General features: G+C 45.9%; 1 protein-coding gene across 5 annotated transcripts in view; it reads right to left on the reverse strand.

Annotated features, from left to right (window-relative positions):
• LOC146809538 (galactoside alpha-(1,2)-fucosyltransferase 2-like) overlaps window positions 1–6,088 on the reverse strand; it is a 94,166-nt gene extending 88,078 nt beyond the window's left edge. For 2 of the 5 annotated variants that reach the window (XM_085616367.1, XM_085616368.1), the window contains exon 1: window positions 4,823–4,869. The gene's annotated coding sequence lies outside the window, so the exon portion shown is untranslated. Of the gene's footprint in view, window positions 1–4,743; window positions 4,870–5,898 lie in introns of those variants that run through there. The other 3 variants (XM_085616365.1, XM_085616366.1, XM_085616369.1) reach the window with 3 other exon arrangements.
• Window positions 6,089–6,313: the final 225 nt, after the last annotated feature.

Here is a 6,313-nt window from a genome sequence, read left to right on the forward strand (position 1 = left end):
ACGTCACAACAGGAAGTGACGTCACGAAAGGTGGCTAGCACCATCAGACTCATTGCCTCCCCTCGCACACTCCTTAGATGCGTTCTGCATGAGCTCCGATCTCGCCCCAGAGAGGCCAAAGAGTGAATGTGTGGCTCCATTTGCTCCAGTTATCGAGCACCCGGTAAAATAAGTGGGGGGACGCCGTCCACCCGCGTGATACCCCGACTCGAGCTCTGGCTTATTACCGAGTGCAATTCCACACTAGTGACATTTGCAATAAAGCAGGGTTGTAATTCCACTGAAAACCTGCAGAATTACTCTTCATAACTCCTAATTGCACCCCTGGATCGGTCGGGTCGGTTCAATTTCTTCCCCAAGCGCAGCTTTGTGGATTGTTCTTCTGTAAATTACCAAGTTTTGAAGAGCTGCAAACCGCACAACTCTTGAGCGTCATTCTTGTGCACAAGTTTGAGTGACGCGTTGGAGCTTGTTCCAGGTTCACACAAAAGCTTCAGACTCCCCGAGCTGCTCAAAGTGTAATCCCACCATGTCTACCGCCAGGTGGCAGCACCCCACTTCGCAGTCCCATTAAAACATTCTGTCCAAGACTAAACCTTGCCTCCCTAAAATAGGTTTGAACCTCTAGAACAAGGAAAGCGTTCAAACAAATGACACACCTACACATTCAAATGGCCACCACCAACCCACACAAAACAAGCCACCCAATACAAAAGAGGGTTGCACCTCCTGCATGAACAGTTCTAATAAATAACACCTTGCACCTCGAATGCTGTTAATATAGTAACCTTGCAAGTCCTGCTGCCGTCCCTCAGTAGTTTCAAGATTTCATGATTTATAGAGTAGGTGTGTTAATACCAACACATGTGGATAGAAGGGTCGATAGTCACCAAAACACACCTTATGGCACCTACACTGTACCTTACAGCAGCATTACAATGCAAACTGCAATCGAAGACAGGATTCGAGCAGGGCTGGACAGGTCTAGTATTCCACCGGGCACTATCACGGTGGGCTGGAGACCTGTCAGGGCTGCTCATGGTGCCTCTGTCACATTTCCCAGCTCTGGAGGTTATATGCAGCGGAGGATTCAAAAGAGAGAAAGAAAGGGAGCGAGGTGGAAGAATGGAGGAAATGATCAGAGAGGGAGAAGAGAGTGAGGAGAGAAAGAGAGAGAGAATTGATGGATGGAAAGAGGAAGACTGAGTGAGGAAATGCAGGGAGCAAATTGATCATTTTTACAAGGGCTGCTTTGGGTTCCTCGGCCTGGCGCTGGATCAAAGCACCACTGAAGTGACTCACACACGACACCAAAGAGCTTCCCACATAGGTCCACAGCAACCAAGCACTTCCAGTGGGTGTAGCATGCTGTCTGATCATGTACTTCTGATCCTTTCATGGGTTTGAAGAGCTAAACCCACACACCTAGAAAACAGAACAATACCAGAGGGGACAGAATGCTATGATTACTTACCGGTAATCCCCATTACTCTTAGTCCTACTCGTCCTCGACCCAGTCATTATTAATGAGGTATTCCACCTGACCAGTGGTCGACGTGGGGAATAAAAAGTAGGGGAACTGTGGGTGGAGGATCAGAGGGCGGGAATAACCAGAGGATTCGGTCAGTGGGCGGAGTCTGAGGTGTGGCCTTAAAGAGCAAAACATCCCAATTTTTAGTATTTGTTTGTTATTTCAGTGACCATTTACAGCGTATTACATTATTTAATTCAACCAATGGATACACATGTTTATTTAAGGTTTAATATGAGTTATTGACTTTAAAATACATTCACAAAGTGGGGTACGTTTCCAATCACACAATGTACCAAATACTGGAATCGCAAACCATTTGTCTCCGAGCCATGGAGTTTCTGTCATTAGCACTTCTCCCTTTTTCTACAAGAGCAGTTCAAACATGAATGGCAACATATCCTAGTTTGCAATTGTTTTCAACATAATTATGGCTATGTCATATTTGCCACAAATACATCATCAGCTGCATAATCTGACGATTGTAACTAAGAATTTTGTTTGCAGCTCAAACGGATCTAAAAAATGCGACTAGTATTGCTGAGAAGTGGACAGCCCAATGCAAAGGTTGACTGGACACCTTTCTCACTGTTGCATTTGTATGTTGAACTAGTACTAATAATGCAAATTCTTTGCAGAGACTGTTAGTATGTGTAAAAATGTCAAAATAATAAAGTATTAGAAAATATACAGCATTATGCTGCAGCCTCTTTTTTGTTGCATAATTTAGTCAACACTGCGGCATAATTTTTTCCTCCACTGCTGCATAATTCCAGTGACCCAAAGCAGGTAGCACATGTAAAAGTACTTGTGCATGAAGCAGAGAGACCGTAAAGTTTGCAAACTTAGTGGCATGCAAATCCTGCATTGCCGATCCCTGGTGAGTTACACTACTACTGCTGAAACAAGGCCAGTGGAGGTACCAAAGGGTGAGGCGGACTAGCCTCAATGGTCCTGGGACCTCAGTGAGAGAGTCACTGCTGCTCAAGAGTGCTTCTTTATAGGCCTGCCCGCAAGACTGGAGGCGAACTTCAGAATTGATTGTGGTGGACAGGCCTTCAAGGTTAACCCACACTTGCCACCGCTAGGGGCTAGGATCCACCTGCTGGTGCTAAGACACCAGGCCATCTAAGGTCTAGCACAGGAATCTGTTCTCTCAGGAGAGTGGTCTGGGGGACTGGTCATAAAGGCTGAACCTGGTTCCCAGTTACAAATTCAGAAGCTCTGGCCATAGTGTCACATCCTCTCCCACACTGAACACTTTACTGCCCCACTGAGAGAAACTTGCACTGCCTTCAGCACATCCACAACCCAATTGCCCCCCGCTATAAACACCTGCATGGGACGTAATTCAAATTATGCACTAAACAAGAGTAATATGCTGCCTAAAAACAAAAAGTAACAACATCCTGGAAAGAGCAAACACTCAAAGGGAATGCAAAATTAGGTAAAGTATGTGAAATGTAAGCAGGTACAACAAACAACATGGTTACCTTAAAGCTTTTATACTCATTCGGAAATCAGTGAGTGTTTTTTACCTGAAAAGTTAAGGACATGGCTTCAGTGCCCAGAAGGGATTCGTTTGTATGTGCATTGCGTATATCCTTACAAAAAATGAGTATGGTTTAAAAAGACCACTTCCGTGAGCACATAGGTGTGGTACACATTTTGTTTTGCAATCCACCCATCAACCAGGTATTGCCGTACCTCAGGAATGGTGCACGTCCCCACCTGGGGAAAACAAGGCTGTTCAATGAAAGGCGAGAAAACAAAAGTAGCGTTTCACTGACAAACTCTGTAAAGTGGCACTAATGTGTTTGGGTGATAATAAAACCAATCTGGCCTATTTGCAACTACTCTGTATTGCTTTATTTAGAGTTTGTGCATGCATTGAACCTTTTATTTCTCTCTGTCCCGAGGCTGCACTTTGGAATAGAACAATATTTCAAGCAAATGTGTTTTTCTATTTTTAGATCCATTTCGCAGGGGAACAGATAAACAAAAGGAGAGGAAAAAGAGGGCAAATAGAGGGTAAAAAGAGTTTCTTGAAGTCACGTTTATCAGCAAGACAGAAAAAGAGGGAATAAGAGGAATAAAGAGAGGTGGCAGCTGCCAGCAGCAGAGCAGGAGAAGTGGACACTGTCCTCATCTTCTCTGGGCAAGAAGGAAAAGACAGAGTCCTTTTCCTTCTCTGCAAAACCGCCGGTCCTCGAACGGCCACAAACCCAAGCCTCATCTATAAGTCGTGGCTATTTTTGCCGTCCTGGGACGCATTCTTAAAAATAAAAAGTAGGGGAACGGATTTCACTAATCTAAAGAAGTAGGGGCACGCCGTGCCCTGCCGATCCCGCCCACTTCGACCACTGCACCTGACAGGAAACAAAACAGGAATCGCTTTGACTCCACCCACCCTCCTGCCAGGGGCTATAAGTACATAGCCAATAGAAAGCACTTCCTGACATACCCAGCAACAAAGGCCTGAACAGGGAGGGTGGTTGGGAAGCATGACTGGGTCGAGGACGAGTGAGACTAAGAGTAATGTGGATTACCGGTAAGTAATCATAGCATTACCTCTACGTCCCTCGTCCTCGACCCAGTCATTATTAATGAGGCATACCAAAGCACCAAACAAGAAGGCCTTTGGAACACCATACACAGAACAAAAACCGAACAGAAAAGTGGAGTGCAGGAAGTGAAAAAGCTTTAATAAACACACAGGTCAGGTGGGGGGAACACACCCCACAGCACGCACCACATCACAACCAAAATTGGTCCGGTCAGACAGAGCACAATTCAAACGGTAATGCTTCACAAAAGTTGAATCAGAAGCCCAAGTCCCAGCCCGACAGATCTCATTGAGGGAAATACCATGAAAAGCAGCCCAGGAGGCAGAGACACCCCTCGTGGAACGGGCCTGAATCCCAGAAGGGCAAGGTAAACCAGATCCCTGATAAGCCAGAGAAATAACAGCCTTAATCCAGTGACCCAGAGTAAGACGAGAAGCAGCCTTACCACGACCAGCCAGACCAAAGGTCACAAAGAGAGAGTCGGAAGAACAAAATAACGCAGAGCGGTCAACATAAATAGACAAAGTGCGCTTCACATCGAGAGAGTGAAGCAACAGCTCAGCAGGCGAGGAAGGAGAAGGAAAGAAAGAAGGAAGAATTAACTCCTGAGAAGAATGAAAACGATAACGAATCTTGGGAACACACCCAGGATCCAAGGAAAGGACCACAGCGTCATCCAAGAAACGCAAAAAGGGAGGAGAGCAACACAAGGCAGTCAGCTCACCCAGCCTCCGAGCAGAAGTAACAGCAACCAGAAAAGCCACCTTAAAGGAAGTGCTTTCTATTGGCTATGTACTTATAGCCCCTGGCAGGAGGGTGGGTGGAGTCTAAAAGCATTTCCTGTCAGGTGGAATACCTCATTAGTAATGACTGGGTCGAGGACGAGGGACGTAGAGGCAATGCCCCTACATTTCCTGCTGCCCACAAACTGATGGCAGTGTCGTGCTATTCTGTGTGCCACATCCCCATGTTGGCAGCTTGACTAGTTTGCAAATTCAGACATTAACTTTCTCATTGACTCATCTCAGGTACTAGCCAGGCTTCTTACCAAATAAGCAACAAGTGCAAATGTTACTAACATCAAACACAAAGGGGCAAACCTACTATTATTGTACTCAACGCAGCGCAGCAAACAAAGTTGCTGCATTGCGCTGTGTGAAAAAGAGAAAACAGAACAGCGCCATATCTACTACACAATGTAATGCAAAGCAGGGCAAGGTATTGTTGTGCCTTACTTTTTAGGCCACATTTGCCCTGGAAAATATAGTTTGCGTCCCTTGTGTTGCCAATGCACCACAGTAAAGTGTTGATTCATCCTGCCCATTATTTGTACATTAACTTTAACCTGGCATCTGGCATAGCACACAATGTTAAGTGGTTTTCAAACAGAAAGCAGCTCAGAATCTGAAGCTAGGGGGCATTGTTCATCTAGTGACTGCCACTGGCCACAAACCATGGCTCTGTAAAGATGAAGGTGTTAAAGTACATCAAAGACAGTAAAAATACATCACACTCAGTGGCAGAGTTTCAATCACAGAGCAAACGAGGGATAGAAGGAAACACAGTCGCGGTTTACAGGCTACACATATGCCTTGGTTTACAGACTATACATTTGTATCTCAAATAGTGATTAGAGAAAACTATAATGCAGTTCACAAACCTACATTGGGACACTTCGAAACATGGAGATATTAATGCAGACAAGCAGCAAAGTCAAGGTCCAGAAATGCGGTAAAAAAGGTGCGTTTTGCCAGCACCGCTCAAACGGTCTGACGAGGCGCGAGTTCCGTTTCGACTCACCGCGCTTCATCCGGTGAGGTCGGTAGTGGTGGAGTTTTGTTTCCGTGGCTGGTGCTCAGCCTGTAGTTCTCTGCCGTTGGTTTCTGCCTCCAACCTAAAAAACGCCCACCACCCCGAGGAGGCTCGCGCCGCTGGTGCGCCGACGACCGAAGGCTGTGTGGCGCTGAGACTGTGCCAATGCAGCAGCGCCGTATTAACAGGTTTGTCAAGTGCTAAGTAACGGAAGCTACGCCCACAGACCACAGCCCGTGCTGTTCAAGAGTTAAACACATTATGGGACATTATGGGACGTGCAGTACAAAATAACCAGTAGAAGAGTACTGTGAAATAGGCAGAGAAAATGTATAACCCACGTTGTAATCCCAAAATACACTTCTTCAGAAACGCTGCTATCGGTACTGCGGCTTCTACAGCG

This window comes from Triturus cristatus, chromosome 7, assembly GCF_964204655.1.
Source record: "Triturus cristatus chromosome 7, aTriCri1.1, whole genome shotgun sequence".
Lineage (NCBI taxonomy): Eukaryota > Metazoa > Chordata > Amphibia > Caudata > Salamandridae > Triturus > Triturus cristatus.